Source organism: Haliotis cracherodii, unplaced genomic scaffold, assembly GCF_022045235.1.
Source record: "Haliotis cracherodii isolate W230 unplaced genomic scaffold, xgHalCrac1.p SCAF_11, whole genome shotgun sequence".
Classification (NCBI taxonomy): Eukaryota; Metazoa; Mollusca; class Gastropoda; order Lepetellida; family Haliotidae; genus Haliotis; species Haliotis cracherodii.
The window spans coordinates 30,605,409-30,626,511 of record NW_027266266.1 but is presented as its reverse complement, the minus strand read 5'-3'; the positions used below and the strand labels follow the sequence as shown (position 1 = coordinate 30,626,511).

The 21,103-nt window shown below is 39.8% G+C and overlaps 1 protein-coding gene and 1 pseudogene across 1 annotated transcript in view; both read right to left on the bottom strand.

Annotated features, from left to right (window-relative positions):
- Positions 1-21,103, bottom strand: part of LOC139455683 (uncharacterized) — a 265,289-nt gene that overhangs the window by 118,600 nt on the left and 125,586 nt on the right. The window lies entirely within an intron of this gene.
- LOC139455970 (uncharacterized) lies at positions 7,231-8,441 on the bottom strand (annotated as a pseudogene).

Here is a 21,103-nt window from a genome sequence, read left to right as displayed (position 1 = left end):
TGTACCCTCGAAGGGGGTTAAAGTAGCGTAAAATTATTGTCCCCCTAAGAGGGTATGTAAGTCCCACATCATTCAATGTATTGTTATGCATACCAGAATTTTAAAACGTAGTATTTTTGTCATTTTAATCTAAGGCTTAACTGGTAAACTATCGCCAGTGACTGAAGGAATGTTATAAATCCAGCCAGGGTCCATGCAGGAAGCAAAGGCACTGTAAGTCCCCATGGTCCCTGGTATGGTGTTCTCCATTTAGCTACTGACGATCTCTAGCCCATTTTTATAATGTATTGTTCAGAGTAGTCACATTTTTATGATAACATGCTAGTTTTAAATCTGTATCTGTGATAGACTAGTACTTTTACTGTCCTTTGTTGACAGATTTTAATATCTATGTGAATGTATTATTACTGTATAACTTGATTTAGTCACTACATGGCTGAAATATTGCCGATGTGACTTTAAATCTTAACTCACTCACTCACTCACTCAAAGGGAATACAAAATATTTGTGGGGAAGTTAAGAACGTCACCCGTCTTCGTTCTGGTTCAATCCTTGTTGAGTGTGATCGGAAGCAACAATCTGTTAATCTGCTGAGTATCCAGCAATTTATTAACACAAAGGTTGTTGTTTCAGCACACAAATCGCTTAATTCCTGCAAAGGTATTGTCCAAGATTGTGCTCGCTGTCTTGCAGACATGACAGAGGATGAAATAGCGCATGAATTGTCAAACCAAGGTGTTACCTCAGTTAAGCGCTTCACAGGAAAAACACAAGATGGCAGTATTGTCAGCACCCAGACATACCTTTTCACTTTTTCGCTCTCTGCCATCCTGAAAAACATTAAAGGTGGATATTTCAACATCGGAGTGGAGGTTTATGTCCCCAATCCACTCCGGTGTTACAAATGCCAAAAGTTCGGCCACGGAGCCAAATTTTGCACTGCCAGGACAAGATGCTTCCGTTGTAGTAGAACTCATGAGAGTTCAGAAGATTTCACAAATGACATCAAATGTGCCAACTGCGACGGACAGCACTTGTCCTCATCAAAATCCTGTCCTGCCTTTGATCGTGAATCAAAAATACTAAAAATCAAATGTACCAACAATATTTCATATACAGAAGCCAAAAAAATATTTCTTCCATCACAAGCAACTTTCACCAAAACATTTTCAGCTGCTGTTTCTGTCCCAACTTCAGTTTTCAAAGTATCCACAGCCTGCACTCAAACTGTTATCTCTTGGGTTAAGGATACTCAGATTGCAATTAGGGCCCTTAAACATGTTGAGGAACCTTTGTCATTGAATGTTCCTCTGGGGGTTCATAACCCTTTTGAACCTCTGGATATGGAGGTTACTCCATCGCTGCCATTACAGCATAGGGGACCTTCCCCCACTCACGATCTCCAATTGAGCCTCCATGAGTTGCTCAACCAATTTAATACAATGGAATTGTAGAGGACTGCGGCATAATTTTAATGATCTTCAACTTTTAATTCAAGATTTCAAACCATCAGCATTTTGTCTTCAAGAAACCTTCCTCAAGACCACAGATACTTTTGATTTAAGACAGTACAATTCTGAACCATTGCTTTTCCCCTCCAGGGGATAAATCAACTGGAGGATCTTCTGTTATGGTGAGGCAGGGCGTTCTTCACAGCCCTGTTCCTCTCAATACCCCTCTTCAGGCTGTTGCAATACGTATAACATTGAATATTGTTTTTTACTTTGTGTTCTTTGTATGTACCACCATCGTACTCTCTTCGACAGTTTGATATTCAGGCACTGTATGACCAACTCCCTAAGCCCTGTGTTATCATGGGAGATTTGAATGGCCATAACCCACTTTGGGGTAGTAATGACAGCAATTCAAAAGGTAAATTATTGGAGGATATTTTCGTTAATAACGACTTATGTTTCAGAACCATCATCGAAAATACATATCTCCATCCTGCAACTGGAAAGTATTCTTGTCTGGGCTTGTCAATTGTCGATTCTGATTTACTGAGTGAATTTGAATGGTCAGTCCACGATGACCTTTGTGGAAGTGACCATTGTCCTACTGTCTTAAGATCTGTGACACCATCTGATGTACCTCCATCATCGAGGTGGAATTTTACTAAGACCAACTGGGCTTCATATGAAATACTTTGTACTAACATATTAAAACCTGATACTTTTCTCAATCTTCCCGACCCTATACAACTTTTCTCCGACGAACTGTCTAAAATAGCTGAAGAATGTAGTCCCCCGCAAATCCTCACATTCGTAAACCATGGTTTAACAACGACTGCAAACAAGCTAGGAAGGCAAGGAAAAAGGCTGAAAAGTACTTCCGACGCCATCCTATGGTCCATAATCTAAATAAATTCAAAATTGTCAATGCTAAAACCAGGCGTACTTTTAAACAAAACAAACGCCAATCTTGGCAAAATTATGTGTAAAAAAATTAATTCACGTACGCCGATGTCCAAGGTGTGGAACATGATTCAGAAAATTAAAGGTAAGGGTAATAAATCAAGCATACATCATCTTAAAAATGGCGATCAGTTGTTAACTGATAAATCAGATATTGCAAACAAACTGGGTGAAACTCTAGCTGAGCATTCCTCCTCGTCTAACTATGTAACTACATTTCAAAAATACAAAAAGCAGCAGGAAAAGAAACCTATCATTTTCATTCATATAATGGGGAAGATTATAATGAAGTCTTTTCCATCCATGAGCTCCATACTGCCCTTGGGCAAGCTCATGATACTGCTTCAGGGGCTGATAACATACATTATCAACTCCTGAAACATTTACCAGAATCAGGTTTGGAAACCTTACTTTTCATATTTGATGTAAATGGACATCTGGAAAATTTCCTTCTTCATGGCGTGATGCCATTGTTGTTCCTATATCGAATGGTAGTTCTAATATGTAACTTAGATTGTTAGTGGCTATACCCTCGAGGGGGGGTGGGGGTTGTGAAGTAGCGTAAAATTATTGTCCCCCTAAGAGGGTATGTAAGTTCCGCGTCATTCGAAGTATTTTTATGCATTCCAGTCTTTTAAAACGTAGCATTTTTGTCATTTTAAATCTTAGGCTTAACTGGTAATCTATCGCCAGTGACTGAAGGGATGATAAAAATTCCGCTGGGGTTCATGCAGGAAGCAAAGGCACTGTAAGTCCCCATGGTCCCTAGTATGGTGATCTCCCTTTAGTTACTGACGATCCCTAGCCCATTTTTATATTGTGTTGTTGATACTTATGGCTTTTATATATTCTCAACTAGTTTTAAATTGAATCTGTGATATTCTAGTTATTGTACTGTCCTTCGTTGACAGCTTTTTACTGAGTCTAAATCTTTGTATTATTAATGTACTTCTCGTCACGATATGGCTGAAATACTGCCGATGTGACGTTAAATCTTAACTCACTCACTCACTCACTCACTCCTATACCGAAACCTGGACGTGATCATACCGATCCATCAAATTATAGACCAATTTCATTGACTAGTTGCGTTTGCAATACCATGGAACGCATGGTCAATAATAATAGATTAATATGGTACTTAGAATCTAATAATTTAATTACAAATATTCAATGTGGATTCCATAAAAATTGCAGTACCCTTGACCATTTAGTTAGATTGGAGTCATTCGTTAAGAATGCCAATGTTAACAAGCAGCATGCAGTGTCTATCTTTTTCGATCTGGAAAAAGCATATGAAACTACATGGAAGCACGGCATTTTAAAATATTTACATGACTTTGGATTGCGAGGCCGTTTGCCTCAATTTATCTCCAAGTGTTTAAATGACAGACAATTTCAGGTCCGCTTGGGTTCTACCCTGTCTGATCATTATACTCAGGATCAGGGTGTCCCACAAGGCAGTATTTTGTCTGTCACGCTGTTTAGTATAAAAATAAATAGCCTGTCTAAGGTTTTAAACGATTCCATTGATGGATCTCTTTTCGTGGATGATTTTAATATTTCCTATCGTGGTAAAAATATGAATACTACTGAAAGGCAACTACAATTATGCCTAAACAAAATCCATAAGTGGTCATAAGAAAATGGTTTTAGATTTTCAAAATCTTAAACTAATTGTATACATTTTTGTAGAAAGTACAAGCCTCACAAGGACCCAGATCTAGTTTTAGATGGCACTCCTATTAATGTTGTAAAGGAGGCCAAGTTCTTAGGCATTATTTTTGACCATCATTTAACCTTTTTGCCACATATCAAATATTTAAAGAATAAATGCCTGAAGGCACTTGACCTGTTGAAAATTGTCTCAAACGCAAAGTGGGGAGGGGATCAGAAAACTCTTCTTCAACTGTACAGAGCTCTCATACGCTCCAAACTGGATTATGGCTCCATCATTTATGGCGGAGCTTGCAAAAGTAACTTTAAACTGCTTGATTCTATCCACCATCAAGGACTCAGGCTTTGCCTGGGTGCCTTCCGAACATCTCCTGTATCTAGTCTGTACGTTAAAGCTGATGAGCCATCCCTTCAAGACCGCCGCCTAAAATTATCTTTACAATACATCACGAAACTATATTCAAATCAATCAAATCCTGCATATGACTGCGTTTTTCATCCTCATCATGTAGACCTCAAACCGTCGCTTGTTCCACCCCTTGGAATAAGGATAAAACCTGACATTTCTGCTGCAAATATTGATATCACAATCATATCTCCGACTCAAATACTCTCATCTCCTCCGTGGCAACTAGTACAGCCACAGGTAGATCTTTCATTAACGGTACTAAAGAAATCAGACACCAATCAACTCATGTATCAGCAAGAATATAATCAATTAAGAAGCACATGCAGATGCTTGCGCCACCGTCAATGGATCCAGAACCATATCATCCAGATTACCAAATGAAAGTTCCATTTTTACAGCAGAATCACAGGCAATATTAACAGCTCTCAAATATACAAATACTCAGTCCAAACATAATAACTTCATCATATTTTCTGATTCCCTTTCTTGTCTTCAGGCCATTAAGAATATTTCATATGAACATCCACTTTTACACGACATTATAGAATTATTTAATGATCTTGCTACTGGCCAGTACGACATCGTCTTTTGGTGGTTACCAAGCCATGTTGGTATCACTGGTAACACAATGACCGATGCTGCTGCTAAAGCAGCACTCAACAAATCTGTGACACCACTTCTCATCCCATAAAGTGATCATACACCTATAATTAGATCTTACATCCATGATCTGATGCAAAAGAAGTGGGACACCCAAGTATGTATCAATAAATTACATGACGTTAAACCAAATATCGGTTATACCTTCTTCGGTTGTCAGTCCAGATTTGAGGAGGTCATTTTACGAGGATGTCGTATTGGCCATAGCAGATACACTCACGAATATTTGTTGAAAGGTGAAAATCCTCCATTTTGTATCCCTTGTGATGAGAGAATCACGGTCAAGCATGTCTTCCTTGACTGTATTGATTTTGCTATCACAAGGGATAGAAATTTCACATCATCATCTCTCAAGGATCTTTTTTATAATATCAATTCTCATTTAGTTATTGTTTTTTTTTTAAAAGAGATAGAATTGTTTAACAAATTTTGATAATATGTGTTGTATAAAATGAATGACCTTTTAAAAATTGGTAGAACGAAATTATATCTGAGTTTGTTACTGGCCGTATCCTCAAAGGGGGTTGACGTAGTGTAAAATTATTGTCCCCCTGAGAGGATATTGTAAGTCCATGTCATTCAAAGAATATTTCTGCCTACTACTATTTTAAACGTAGAATATTTGTATTTTTACTTGTGGCTAACTTTGCATACAATTGGCAGTTGCTGAGGGTATGATGTAAATCCTGCTGGGGTCCATGCAGGTAGCAAAGGTACTGTAGTGAGTGAGTGACATTTAACGTCACAACGGCAATATTTCAGCCACATCGTGACGAAACAGTTATAATAATTATATTTTGATTTAATTAAAAACTGTCAACGATGGACAGTAAGATAACTATAGTATCACAGTTTCTATTTTTAAACTAGTTGAGAACAGTTAAAAGAATACATTTTCATTCAACAATACAATATAAAAAAGGGCTATAACTCACCAGCAACCAAAATGAGGCCAACTCACTAGGGACCGTGGGGACTTACATTACTTTTGCTACCTGCACGGCTCCCCAGCAGGATTTACACAAACACTTCAGCTGCTGGTGATGGGATGCAATTAAGCCAACAATTAAAATAAACAAATATACTACGTTTAAAACCGATGTAAGAATAAATGTACTTGGAATGATGTGGTCAAAAGGTACTGTGAGTCCCCATGGTCCCCAGTATGGTGGTCTGCCTTCAGTTGCTGACGATCTATAGCCCGTTTTTATAATGTGTCGTCTGTTATACTCTGATTATTTTATTGTTCTAAAACTAGTTTTACAATTAGAGTCCCTTCGGTCCCTAGTGTGGTGGCCTAACTTTGGTTGCTGGCGATCTATAACCCGTTTTTATATTGTGTTGTTGAATTGTACCTTATTATTTTATATACGCTCAAACTAGTTTTAACTAAAATCTGTGATACTCTAGTTATTGTACTGTCCTTTGTCGACAGGTTTTATAGTTCAGTTTTGTGTTTCATGAATATATAACTTGATTTAGTCACAATATGGCTGAAATATTGCCGATGTGACTTCAAATATAACTCACTCACACTCCCAATTAGAATCTGTGATATTTTGCTAGTTGTTATACTGTCCTTCGACGACAGGTCTTAAGCTATTATACAAATGCATAACTTGCTCAAGTCACGATATGGCTGAAACAATGCCGATGTGACTTTAAATATTAACTCACTCACTCAGATTGCTCTTGACGACTCTACCCAGATATCTCAAAATAGTCCCTTGCTCCCAAACAGAGAATCCTTTATCTGAACCTACATCAACTCAAAAATTAGAATCAGAATCTATCAATGGCATTGACGATTTACAAGGTGAAGCCCGCTTGTCTAACAAACAAAACAACAGAGGAGAAGGGCCATGGCTCTCCAGCACTTGGAGGTGCCTTCTCCTACTACAACCCCCGTAGAGGTACATAATACTTTTGGACCTCTGGAAATGGAGGTAAGTCCCTCACTCCCAGTTCAAGGGAATGGACCTCCTTCCCGCTCTCGATCTCCAGTTGAGCCACCATGAGTTGCTCTTCAACTATGATCCAATGGAATCGCAGAGGACTAAGGTACAATTTCAATGATGTGGGGAATAAGTGAATGAAGGCCGTGAAGTTGACGGTCTGTTGGGTCGTGGGTCGGAAAACTCATGGCCGGTGGTAAGCTGACCGCTGACGCGGTTAGTAGCACTCATGTCTTTTATGGTCTCCGCCAGGTTGTCGCCAAATAACAGAGTGGACATTGGCGTCTGAGGCGAGCAGAGCTGTTGGAATTGCTTGTTTAAACAAGGCTTCAGCATTTCACGCCTGCGGTGATTAAGTTCGGTGTTAGCATGGGATATGAGGGAGACAGCATCCGTTGCCAGCTTGGCAAGGGCATTCACATTTAACTTATCATGAGAAAGTTCTTTATTCTTGACTTTCAACAATGTGTCAGTCAGTTGTAAAATGGGCATTGTAGCTGTGATAAGGCAGGTTTGAAGCTTTTGCATCTTGATGTCATTAGACCTGGTGTGTGCCCGCAATCTGCCCCAGATTTCTGGGTTGACTTTGCTCGCTTGTAGTATATCACAGTTTTTGGGTCTGTCATAGGCCTGAGTTTTGGATTTGAATTTTTCATCACCCATCTTCTGGAACATCATCTTGTTCATAGCAGCAGCTACTTTTGAATTGATAGGAGGCCCAACTTGGCCCTCACAAGAATAATCCTCCAACAGTGAATCAAGAATGTCCCCATCTTCTGCTGTGTCACCTGAACCAACGTCGTCACACACGACTTGAGACAGATCAGGGGCTGAGGTGTGGCTGTGCTGAAGGGACCGTGCAGGAAGAACAGTGTTCTGAGTGGACTGCGCATCATCAAACAGATCCTCTAAGTCTGCTTCATATTCCCCGTGATCAGATCCTTCACCAGCATCTACACAAGGATCGTCACCAGATCTCCGAATTTTCGACAATATGGAGGCATCGAGCACATCTTGAGCTGGGCGTTTCTCAACATTATTTTGTATTAACCTTGTGAATGTATCCCCAAACTGAGATATTGAGGTCGACATTCCAACAATCAGTTGCTGAGTGTGCATGCTTTGAGCCATCATCTGTGAGAGCAGATATTCCTGTGTTAACGGCCTCTCCTCTGCGGGCCGATCCGCCGCCATATTGGTACTATCACGCGCACGGCTGTGCATACCACTGGTATTTGACTCTGAGGCTTCTCACCACACTCTGGACGGGGCGCAGATTTCTGAGATTTTGTCCTCTGGCCAGAGCTAGACTGAGATCTGGACATCTCCGACCCCTTGAGGATTTCTCCAACTAGGTCACAGTTCGGAGAGGTTACAGCTGATTGCAGCTTCTCCGATGCCATAGTGGCGGGCGGGTGGGCTCGCTCCCTAGGGCTTCTCTCCAGTCGAGACTCGTGCTGGTTCACAACCAGGCCACTGCTACCCTCAAATGATAATTGTATCACTTTGAGGGTTCACAACCCTACTCAACTGGTAATTGTACCACGATGAGTGGAAATTGACGTAGATTTATACCACGAATTGTCAGAGTAAAATCAACCGTGTCTAACTTTGGAACTCGTTAATCGCACTGACTCTGACCTCGCTTTCGCTATCTCACGTGATCACGTACTACGACGTGATTGGTTGAAATATAACGTACATTATCAACTCCTGAAGTACTTACTAGAATCATGTTTACAATCACTGTTAAATATTTTTTATGAAATTTGGACGTCAGGACGATTTCCACCGTCTTGGCGTGATGCCATTGTTGTTCCAATACCTAAACCAGGACGTGATCACAATGATTCATCAAATTGTCGACCAATTTCATTGACAAGCTGCGTTTGCAAAACCATGGAACGCATGATAAATAATAGACTTGTTTTGGTACTTAGAAACCAATAATCTCATTACAAATATACAATGTGGTTTCCGTAAAAACAGAAGTACAATCGATCTTTAGTACGTTTAGAATCATTTGTAAAAAATGCCATAATAAACAAACAACATGCAGTGTCTATCTTTTTCGATCTCGAAAAAGCATATGACACTACATGGAAACATAGTATTTTAAAAGCTTTACATAACTTTGGATTGCGAGGTCGTTTGCCTCTGTTTATATCCAACTTTTTAACAGGCAGACAATTTCAAGTTCGCGTTGGTACTACCCTGTCTGATCATTATACTCAGGATCAGGGCGTCCAACAGCGCAGTATTTTGTCTGTCACATTATTCAGCATAAAGATCAATAGTTTATCAAAAGTTTTAAATTATTCCATTGATGGATCACTTTTTGTGGATGAATTTAATATTTCTTGTCGTTGTAAAAACATGCATACTATTGAAAGGCAACTCCAGTTATGTTTCAATAAAATTCATGAATGGTCACTCGAAAATGGTTTTAAGTTTTCTAAATCCCAAACGAACTGCATTAATTTTTGTAGAAAATAAAAGCCACATCAGGACCCCGAGTTAGTTTTAGATGGAACTCCTATCAAAATAGTAGAGGAAGCCAAGTTCCTTGGTATTATATTTGACCATTACTGGACCTTTCTACCACATATTAATTACTTAAAAACTAAATGTCTGAAGGCACCTGATCTGTTAAAAGTCGTTTCAAATTCAAAGTGGGGAGTGGATCAGAAAACCCTCCACCAACTGTACAGAGCGCTCATCCACTCAAAATTGGATTATGGCTCCATCATATATGGTGGAGCTTGTAAAAGCAATTTAAAAAAAGTGGATGCTGTTCATTATCAGGGCCTGAGACTTTGCCTTGGATCTTTTAGTACTTCTCCAGTACAGAGTCTGTATGTGGAGGCTGATGAGCCGTCCCTTAAATGTCTTTACGGGTACATTTCTAAATTACATTCTTCAAAATCCAATCCAGCGTACAACTGTGTTTTTAATCCACTTAATGAGGAACTTTAAAATAGAAAATCATCACTTATTCCACCTCTAGGGATAAAAATACAATCTCATATTTCTGCTGCTAACATTAATCTTGAAAATATGGCCCCCACTCAGCTTTTCTCTTCTCCACCATGGCAGTTGGTACAGCCGGAGGTGGACCTAACCTTAACTAAACTCAAGAAATCTGGCACAAATCAACTAATTTATCAACAGCAATATAATGAATTACAAAGGAAATATGGGCACTCGTGAAGAGCAACCTCCTCGTGGTGAGTGCTGGGTAACGCTAATCGCTCTTCCCCCGTGTGGAACCGGGGCAGAATATTTCCACAGCATCCCATTGCTGGTCGTAAGAGGCGACCAAAGTGGGCAGCCTGTTTGCCGTGGGTTGCGTCCCTGTGTCGGCGGAGGACGGGAGTCTGGTAGTTGAGGGCACTGGTTCCTGGAACTGTGTTCCTTTGCCCAACACACTACTTCGACCCTTACTTCGCCTAGACGGGTGGTAAGATGGGCCCGGTCTTATCAATCGGCTGGTCATGCCAGGCCCTGTGCGTAATATTGTATATGCACTCCTGTGTTGTATTATAATGTATATTTTGGACTTGGCCATGCATACTTTGTATGAATTACCAATTTTTGATAGAATAAATTGCCTAGAGTCTTACGCCAGAAGGCGGTGGCTCATGGGCCAATCTGGTGATGTTGACCTCTGTATTCTGTATGTCTCCAGTTTCTTGTCATGGACTGAACCTGCCTGGCACTACATCTGGTAGATAAATATAGCTATTCAAGTCATATTTGCTGGAGTATAACATCCCTGTATCCCTGGTGTTTGCATGCTGGAAATCCGATGCGCTACAACACTGTCCTTGTTGACACTCCATGGGGGGTGGGGAGCAGGTATGCTGAAACACTTTTCTTTCGCCATGTCTACCAAACAACCTGGTTCAATTCGTAATGATAAAAAAAGACGTCTTGAAGATTATGATTCTGGGAACATTCCCACCAACTCCGATTCATGGGCCCGATTCCTGGTGATCAAGGCTGCTGACAAACTACATTCAAAACTGAATCCGTTTGCTATTTCTAAAGCTATTAACGGACACTGTGGAGAAGTGAAAAATGTCACTCGTCTCCGTAGTGGTTCTATTCTTGTGGAGTGTCTGAAGAAACAGCAATCTCTAAATCTCTTGTCGATCAGTCAATTTGCAAATGTTGAGGTTGCTGTTTCAGCACATAAAACTTTAAACTCCAGTAGAGGCATTGTTCGAGACAGAGCTCGATGTCTTTCGGACATGTCTGAACAAGAAATTGTTACAAAGTTAAAGGATCAGGCAGTGACAGCTGTTAAACGTTTCACCAAAAAGGTCAATGGTGTTATCACTCCCCTGAATACCTATCTCTTCACATTTGATAGACCAAGTATCCCTCATTCAATTAAAGCTGGTTATGTTAATATCGGAGTGGAGGTGTATGTCCCCAATCCACTCCGGTGTTATACTTGCCAAAAGTTTGGTCATGGTTCCAAATCTTGTGATCGACCTCATGTTAGCCAGCGTTGTGGTGGTAAACATGACAGCACTGAATGTAGGGAGGACGTCAAATGTGCCAACTGTAATGGCCAACATGAAGCCTGGTCCAAATCCTGTCCACTCTGGAAGACTGAATCCCAGATATTGAAACTCAAACATCAAAACAACATATCATATCTGGATGCCAAAAAACAAGTAGCAAATCAGCTGCCATCAACATTAACGTATTCTGCTGCAGTGTCTCGTTCTGCTGCCACTTCATCCATAGAGTGTCAGACTGAGTTGACATGGGTTCACTCCGTTCAACCAGTTGAAACAACGTCGGTCATTCAGCCAAACAAATCAGATTAGATTGTCAGCCCACTACATCATCTTCAGAATCACAGACTGATCCACAATCTTTACCTGTTATTGAAAAACCAGGACATGTTCACATGTCAAAGACAGAAAAAAACAAAACTAAACAGACAACATCTTAGGACACCCTCTCCTTCAGAAGTGCCTGTCCATAACTCCTTTGGACCTTTGGACATGGAGGTAACTCCGTCTTCTCAGGCCAGTGCTAGGAGTTCTTCACGCTCGCGTGTGAGATTACCTATTGAGCCGCCATGACCCACACGCCTCATTTGATTCAGTGGAATTGCAGAGGACTCAGGAAAAATTTTAATGAGATACAATTGCTAATTCAGGACTTTACACCATCAGCACTGTGTCTCCAAGAGACTTATCTTAAGCACAGCGATGTATTTGATTTACGGAAATACAATTGCTATCATTCCTTTTCACCTCCAGGTGAGAAAGCTACTGGAGGTTCTACTATATTGATCAGGCAAGGCATCATCCATAGTACTGTTCCCCTCAACACAAATCTTCAAGCTGTAGCTGTCCGACTTACCTTGCACATTGCACTTACTTTGTGCTCCTTGTATATTCCTCCTTCGAATACTCTTCAGCAGGCTGATCTTCAGAATCTCTATGATCAGTTACCAAAGCCCTGTATTATCATGGGCGATCTAAATGGGCATAACCCTCTATGGGGAAGTCCAAATACAAACAGTAAGGGAAAAGTGCTCGAAGACTTTATCTCGGACAACAATCTCTGCATATTTAAAGATGATTCTAACACTTATTTGCATCCTGCTACAGGAACATATTCAGCACTGGATCTCTCCATCACAGATTCAGATCTTTACAACGAATTTGAATGGTCAGTTAATGATGACCTTTGTGGGAGTGACCATTTCCCTACCATCCTTAATACTGTTAACCCTACTGATCGTCCACCAACAACACGGTGGAATTTTACTAAGGCTGATTGGTCTTTATATGAATTACTATCCACTGAAAAATTAACACCTGACATTTTTCAACATGTTCAAGATCCGATACAGTTGTTTTCGGACTTGCTGAATGAAATTGCTGATGCAGCAATTCCAAAGTCCTCTGTAATTCTTCATATTCGTAAACCATGGTTTAACAACGAATGCAAACAGGCACGAAAATATAGGAAGAAAGCGGAAAAGTATTTCCGCCGCCATCCTACAGTCCATAACCTAGATAAGGTCAAAATTACCAATACCAAGGCACGACGTGCTTTCAAACAAAATAAGCGTCAGTCTTGGAGAAACTATGTCTCCAAAATAAATTCCCGCACGCCCATTTCCAAGGTGTGGAATATGGTGCAAAGAATAAAAGGCAAAGGTTCAAAATCATCTGTTCACCATCTTAAGGAAGGTGACACGTTATTAACGGATAAAACTGATATTGCCAATAAACTTGGAGAAACGTTAGCGAAACATTCTTCAACATCTAATTATGTCCCGGAGTTTCAAAAATTTAAGAAACAACAGGAAAAGATAAAAGTTAATTTCTCTTCTGATAATGGTGAAGACTATAATGAAGTCTTCTCATTACATGAGCTACATACCGCCCTTGGGCAAGCTCATGACACAGCAACAGGAGCTGATAACATTCATTACCAGCTTTTAAAACATTTGCCAGAATCTTGTCTTGAGACACTTTTAGACATATTTGATCAAATATGGATATCAGGGAATTTTCCTACTTCATGGCATAATGCCATTGTAGTCCCAATACCGAAGCCTGGCCGGGATCATACAGATCCCTCTAACTATCGTCCTATATCCTTAACAAGCTGCGTATGTAAAACCATGGAACGAATGGTTAATAATAGATTAATTTGGTATCTGGAAACCAATAAGCTAATTACAAATATCCAATGTGGTTTCCGAAAAAATAGAAGTACTATCGACCATTTAGTACGAATAGAATCCTTTGTAAAAAATGCTATTGTAAACAAACAACACATAGTATAAATTTTCTTTGATCTTGAGAAAGCCTACGATACTACTTGGAAGCATGGCATTCTAAAGGATTTACATGATTTTGGTTTGAGAGGCCGTTTGCCTCATTTTATATCACAATTTTTAACAGACAGACAATTTCAAGTCCGAGTGGGTTCCACCCTGTCTGACCATTATAATCAGGATCAGGGTGTCCCACAAGGCAGTATCTTGTTTGTCACCTCGTTTAGTATTAAAATTAATAGTCTGTCCAAGGTTTTAAGTAATTCAGTGGATGGATCACTGTTCGTGGATGATTTTAATGCATCTTGTTGTGGTAAAAGTATGCATACCATAGAGAGGCAGTTACAAATCTGTCTCAATAAAATTCATAAATGGTCTCTCGAAAACGGGTTCAAATTTTCTATGTCTAAAACTAACTGTATACACTTCTGCAGAAAATATAAGCCGCATAAAGACCCTGAATTATTTTTGAATGGCACCCCTATCAAAGTTGTTAAAGAGGCCAAATTCTTGGGACTCATCTTTGATAGCCATTTAACTTTCTTACCACACATTAAATCTCTTAAAGCTAAATGCCTGAAAGCACTCGATTTGTTGAAAGTTGATACTAATTCCAAGTGGGGAGGGGATCAGACTACACTTATACAGGTCACTGATCCGTTCCAAACTTGATTATGGCTCCATCGTCTATGGTGGAGCCTGTAAAAGTAATTTAAAAAAACTTGATACTATCCATCACCAAGGACTGAGGCTTTGCCTTGGAGCCTTTCGCACTTCTCCTATTCCAAGTCTGTCTGTTGAGGCGGATGAGCCTTCTCTTAAACAACGCCGTCTGAAACTATCTTTACAGTACATCACTAAATTATATTCCAATCAGTCAAATCAGTCGTTTCTGCTGCGAACATTAACTTTCAGGATATAGCTCCCACAAAACTATTTTCATCGCCTCCTTGGCAGATGGTAAGACCAACTGTAGACCTCACATTAACTAAACTTAAGAAATCTGATACAAATCCACTTATTTATAAACAAGAATACAATCAATTAAGAAACACTTATGACACATATAAATCTATATTTACAGATGGATCCAAGGATGGTGGCGCAGTTGCTAGTGCCACCATCATTGGATCCAGAACAGTATCTTCACGTTTACCCGATAATAGTTCCATATTCACAGCAGAAGCGCACGCAATTTTAACAGCACTACAATATATCAAGAAGAAATCAAAATCTAAAGACTTCATTATTTTTTCAGATTCACTTTCGTGCCTTCAGGCTATTAAAAATATGTCATGTAAACATCCATTTTTAATTGAAATTCTTGAGTCATTTAATGATCTTGCGACTGGCCAATATGACATCGTTTTCTGTTGGTTACCAAGCCATGTTGGGATTGTTGGTAACACACTGGCTGATGCTGCCGCAAAAGCTGCACTCAACAAATTTGTGACACCACTTCTTTTACCATACAGTGATTATAAACCTGTCATTAGATCTTACATCAGAGATCTAATGCAGAAGAAGTGGGACACCCAAGTGGATATAAATAAATTACATGCAATAAAAGCGAATATCGGTTATACCTACTTGGGTTGTCAGTCCAGATTTGAAGAGGTCATTTTAAGACGATGTCGTATTGGCCATTCACGTTATACTCATGAATATATTTTAAAAGGTGAGGATCCTCCATTCTGTGTCCCTTGTGATGAAAGAATCATGGTCAAGCATGTCCTGCTTGACTGCATTGATTTTTCCATCACAAGGGATAAATATTTCAAGGTATCATGTATGAAGGATCTTTTTTATCAGGTAAGTAGTCATTTAATTATTGTTTTTTTAAAGGAAATCGAATTACTGCATAAATTTTGATTGTTATAGTTTGTAATTAAATAAATAACTTTTATAATTGGTAGAATTATTCAGTAACTGAGATTGTAAGTGGTTTTATCCTCGAAGGGGGTTAAAGTAGTGTAAAATTATTGTCCCCCTGAGAGGGTATGTAAGACCACGTCTTTCAAAGTATGTTTATTTCTGCTCGTTTTTAGACGTAGTATATATGTTCATTTATTCTGGCTAGATTTGTCATTAGTCGCCAACAGTGGAAGGGATGATGTAAATCCGCCTGGGGTCCATGCAGGTAGCAAAAGTAATGTAAGTCCCCATGGACCCTAGCATGGTGATCTACCTTCAGCTGCTGGTGATCTATAGCCCTTTTTTATATTGTACCGTTATATATATCTTTTATAGTTGTATGCTAGTTTTAAATATTAATCTGTGATATTCTAGTAATTTTACTGTCCATCGTTGACAGCTTTTTATATTGTATACATTTATGTATTATTAATGTACTTCTCGTCACGATATGGCTGCAATATTGCCGATGTGACGTTAAATATTAACTCTCACACACACACACACAAAGGAAATATGACACTTACAAATCTATATTTACAGATGGATCCAAGGATGGTGACACTGTTGCAAGCGCCACTGTCATTGGATCTAGAACTATCTCATCCAGATTACTGATAACTGTTCTATTTTCACAGCAGAAGTAAATGCTATTTTAACAGCACTTAAATATATCAACAGCCAAACTACATAAACAGTACATATTTTTTTCAGATTCTCTTTCTTGCCTCCAGGCTATACTTGTCATGCACACATCCACTTTTAATTGAAATTGTTGAATTGTTTAATGACCTTGCTACTGGCCAATATGACATCGTGTTCTGTTGGTTACCAAGCCATGTTGGGATTATAGGTAACACGTAACTGTCGAAACGTCAAGAAAACAACGCAAACGCCTCAATCGTGAAAAAACAACCTTCACAGAGCTCCTCTCCTTTAGAGGTACCTGTAACTGTTGGGGTTCATAACTCATTTGACCCTCTGGAGATGGAGGTGACTCCATCATGAGAACACAGACACAGGAGTCCGTCTTCCTCACGTGGCCGTGAGAGATCCCCCATAGAACCTCCATGAACCAATCTCCTAACTTATTTCAGTGGAATTGTAGAGGACTTAGGAATAATTTTAATGAAGTACAGTTATAAGCACAAGATTATAAACCATCAGCATTTAGTTTGCAGTAAACCTATCTTAAGCAAACTGATAAATTTGAAATGCGTGACTACAATTCATATAATTATTTTTACCCAACAGGTGATAAAGCCACTGGGGGTGCTTCAATTTTGGTGAGGCAAGGCATTATCCACAGCCCTGCATAGCTGTTTCTCTTAACTGTAATCTTCAGGCTGTTGCTGTCCGTCTTACCTTACACATATCCTTCACACTTTGTTCATTATATATTTCTCCATCCTCGAATCTTCAGCAGAACGAAAAATAAATTCACGCATGCCAATGTCAAAGGTATGGAACATGATCCAAAAATCAAAGGCAAAGGTTCCAAAACTAGTATTCGTCATCTAAAAGATACTTTATTGACTCTCTTCTTCGTCAAATTATAATCCAAAGTTTCAGATGTATCAAAAGCAACAAGAGGAAAAAAAGTTAATTTTAATTCTGACAGTGGCGAAGATTATAATGAATATTTTCACTACATGAGCTACACACTGCTTTAGCACAAGCTCATGATACTGCAACTGGTGCTGATGATAAACTTGCCTGAATCTTGTCTCACAACACTACTGAATAGTTTCGATGATATTTGGATAACGGGACATTTTCCTCCTTCATGGAGAAATGCCATCGTTGTAACCTTACCAAAGCCTGGCAAGGATCATACAGATCCATCAAATTACCGACCTTTTTATTAACTAGCTGTGTTTGTAAAACCTTGGAGCAAATGGTAAACAATCGATTAGTTTGGTTACTTGAAACCAACAATTTAATCACCGATATCCAGTGAGGTTTTCGTAAAAACCAAAGTACAATTGATCATTTGGTTCGTTTAGAATCATTCATTAAAAATGCTTTTATGAATAAACAACATGCTGTATCTATCTTATTCGATCTTGAAAAAGCTTATGATACCACTTGGAAGCATGGTATTTTAAAAGATTTACATGACTTTGGTTAAGAGGCCGCTCGCCTCAATTTGTATTGCAGTTTTTATCAAACAGACAATTTCAAGTTCGTGTTGGATCAACCCTGTCTGATCATCATAGTCAGGATCAGAGGGTTCCACAGGGTAGTATTTTGTCTGTCACATTGTTTAGCATAAAAGAATAATAGTTTATCTAAAGTATTAAATGACTCAATGGATGGGTCACACATTGTTTGTGGATGATTTAAATATTCCATGTTGTGGTAAAAATATGCATACCATTCAAAGGACATTTGAAAGAGGCCCAATTTTTGGCATTGATTTTCGACCACCATATGACGTTTTTGCCACATATTAAATATTTAAAGACTAAATGCCTGAAGGCCCTCGATTTGTTGAAAGTCGTCTCGATCGGCTCGTCGTGGGGAGGGGATCAGACAACCCTCCTTCACTTATACAGATCATTAATCCGCTCTAAATTAGACTATGGCTCCATTGTGTATGCGGCACTCGTGAAGAGCAACCTCCTCGTGGTGAGTGCTGGGTAGCGCTAATAGCTCCTCCCCCGTGTGGACTCGGGGTAGAATTTGTCCACAGCACCCCATTGCTGGTCGTAAAAGGCGACCGAATTGGGCAACCCGTTTGCCGTGGGTTGCGCCCCTGTGTCGGTGGAGGAAGGGAGTCTGGTGGTTGAGGGCACTGGAGCCAGGAACAGGTGTTTCTTTTGCCCAACACACTACTTCGACCCTGACTTCACCTAGACGGGTGGTAGAATTGGCCCGATTCTATCAATCGGCTGGTCACGCCATGCCCTGTGCATGGAATGCTTGATTATTTACAAATGTCATCTCAGACCATTTTTGATCAGGATATCTGATGACCTTGATTATGTACATTTAAAATTTTGCCTAGAGTCCTATGCCAGAAGGCGGTGGCTCATGGGCCAATCTGGTGATATAGACCTCTGAATTCTGTGTTTTTATAGGAAAATGCCATGGGACGAACCAGCCTGACATTTCTCCTTTTATTAACAACAGCTATCCATGTCTCTATTTCTGGAGTATAACATCCCTGTAACCCTGATGTTGCAGGCTGGCTTCCACTGCAACATCGTCCTCGTTGACACTCGATGGCGGGTGGGGAGCAGGGGTGCTGAATATTATTATTATACCATGGCTACCAATACATCTACTGGTTCATCTAAAGCAAACAAAAGAAGGCACCTTTCTTCATCATCTGATGAAGAATTATCTCAAATATTTCCTGAATCTTGGCCAAGATTCTTAGTGATTTCAACTGTTGATGAAAGTCCTCTAAAACTCAACCCGTTTGCGATCTCAAAGGGCATACAAAGTGCCTGTGGTGAGGTTAAAAATGTAACATGTCTCCGTGGTGGATCCATCCTTGTAGAATGTGCACAGAGACAACAATCTGTCAATCTGCTTGGTCTTCAGCAGTTTGTAAACACACAGGTTGTTGTCTCAGCGCACAAGACGCTGAACTCAAGTAGGGGCATCGTTCGTGATCGAGCTCGCTGTCTGTCAGACATGACAGAAGGAGAGATAGCAGACGAACTTAAAAAATCAAGGTGTCACCCAGTTAAGCGGTTTACCAGAAAAACTCAAGTTGGAACCATTGTCAATACCCAAACCTCCCTTTTTACTTTTTCTGTGACAACTCGTCCAAAGTTCATAAAAGCTGGTTACTTTAACATCGGAGTGGAGGTTTATGTTCCAAATCCACTCCGATGTTACAAGTGTCAACAATTCGGTCACGGGGCCAAAACTTGCACTAACAAGTCAAGGTGCTTCCGTTGCAGTGAAACTGACGAGAGTTCAGAATGCACAAATGAGATCAGGTGTGCAAACTGCAACGGGGAGCACCTATCCTCATCAAAATCCTGTCCTGCTTTTGATTGGGAAACCAAAATTTTAAGAATCAAACATACTTACAACATATCCTACCCTGAAGCTAAAAAGTTACTATTTCCATCTCAAACACCTTCTACTAAAAGTTATTCAGCTGCTGTCTCTTCCCCAGTGCAACTTCCCAAGGTTGCAATCTCAATACCCTTGAGGACTCCATTCAGATATCTCAGGACCTCCCACAGATATCATCATCTGCCACCCAAACTGAGACCATTCACACCCAACCTACTGGACCAAATGTAGCTGTAGCTGAAACACGTCAGGGCAATGCCCATTTATCAAATAAAGCGAAAAAGCAAATGAGGAGAAAGGCCAAAACACTCCAACACTTGGAGGTGCCTTCTCCTGTGACAACCACTGTAGAGGTTCATAATCCGTTTTAGCCTCTGGAGATGGACGTCACTCCCACACAACCAGTCCATGAGAGTGGACGTACCTCCCGCTCAAGATCCCCAGTTGAGCCGCCATGAGCTGCTCAAGAAACATCATTAAATGGAATTGCAGAGGACTTCGACCTAATTATAATGATCTACAACTTTTACTACAAGATTTTAAACCATCAGCTCTTTGTCTTCAAGTGAGTGAGTTAATGCTTTACGTCACATCGGCAATATTCCAGCCATATCGTGACGACTTTGTCTTCAAGAAACCTACTTGAAAAACACCGATCACACCGACATCAGACAGTATAGTTCTTATCATTATTGGATACAATTCATCATCAAGGTCTGAGGCTTTGCCTTGGTGCCTTCAGGACTTCACCCATCTATAGTCTGTATGTGGAGGCTGATGAGCCATCCCTAAAACACCGTCGCATAAAATTGTCTTTACAATATATCTCTAAATTATATTCTAATAACTCGAATCCAGCATATGACTGTGTTTTTAATCCCCTTTACGAAAATCTCTATAACAAAAAATCATCTCTTATTCCACCACTTGGAATAAGATTACAATACCATATTTCTGCTGCTAAAATAAATCTTGACACTATAGCCCCTACTCAGCTTTTGTCTTCTCCGCCATGGCAGTTAGTGAAACCAGAGGTGGACCTAACCTTAACTAAACAAAAGAAATCTGAAACAAACCAGCTGGTTTTTCAACAACAATATAATGAATTAAGAAAATCATATGATACTTACAAATCAATCTTTACAGATGGATCCAAGGATGGTGACACCGTTGCCAGTGCCAATGTCATCCAGATTACCTGATAACTGTTCTATTTTC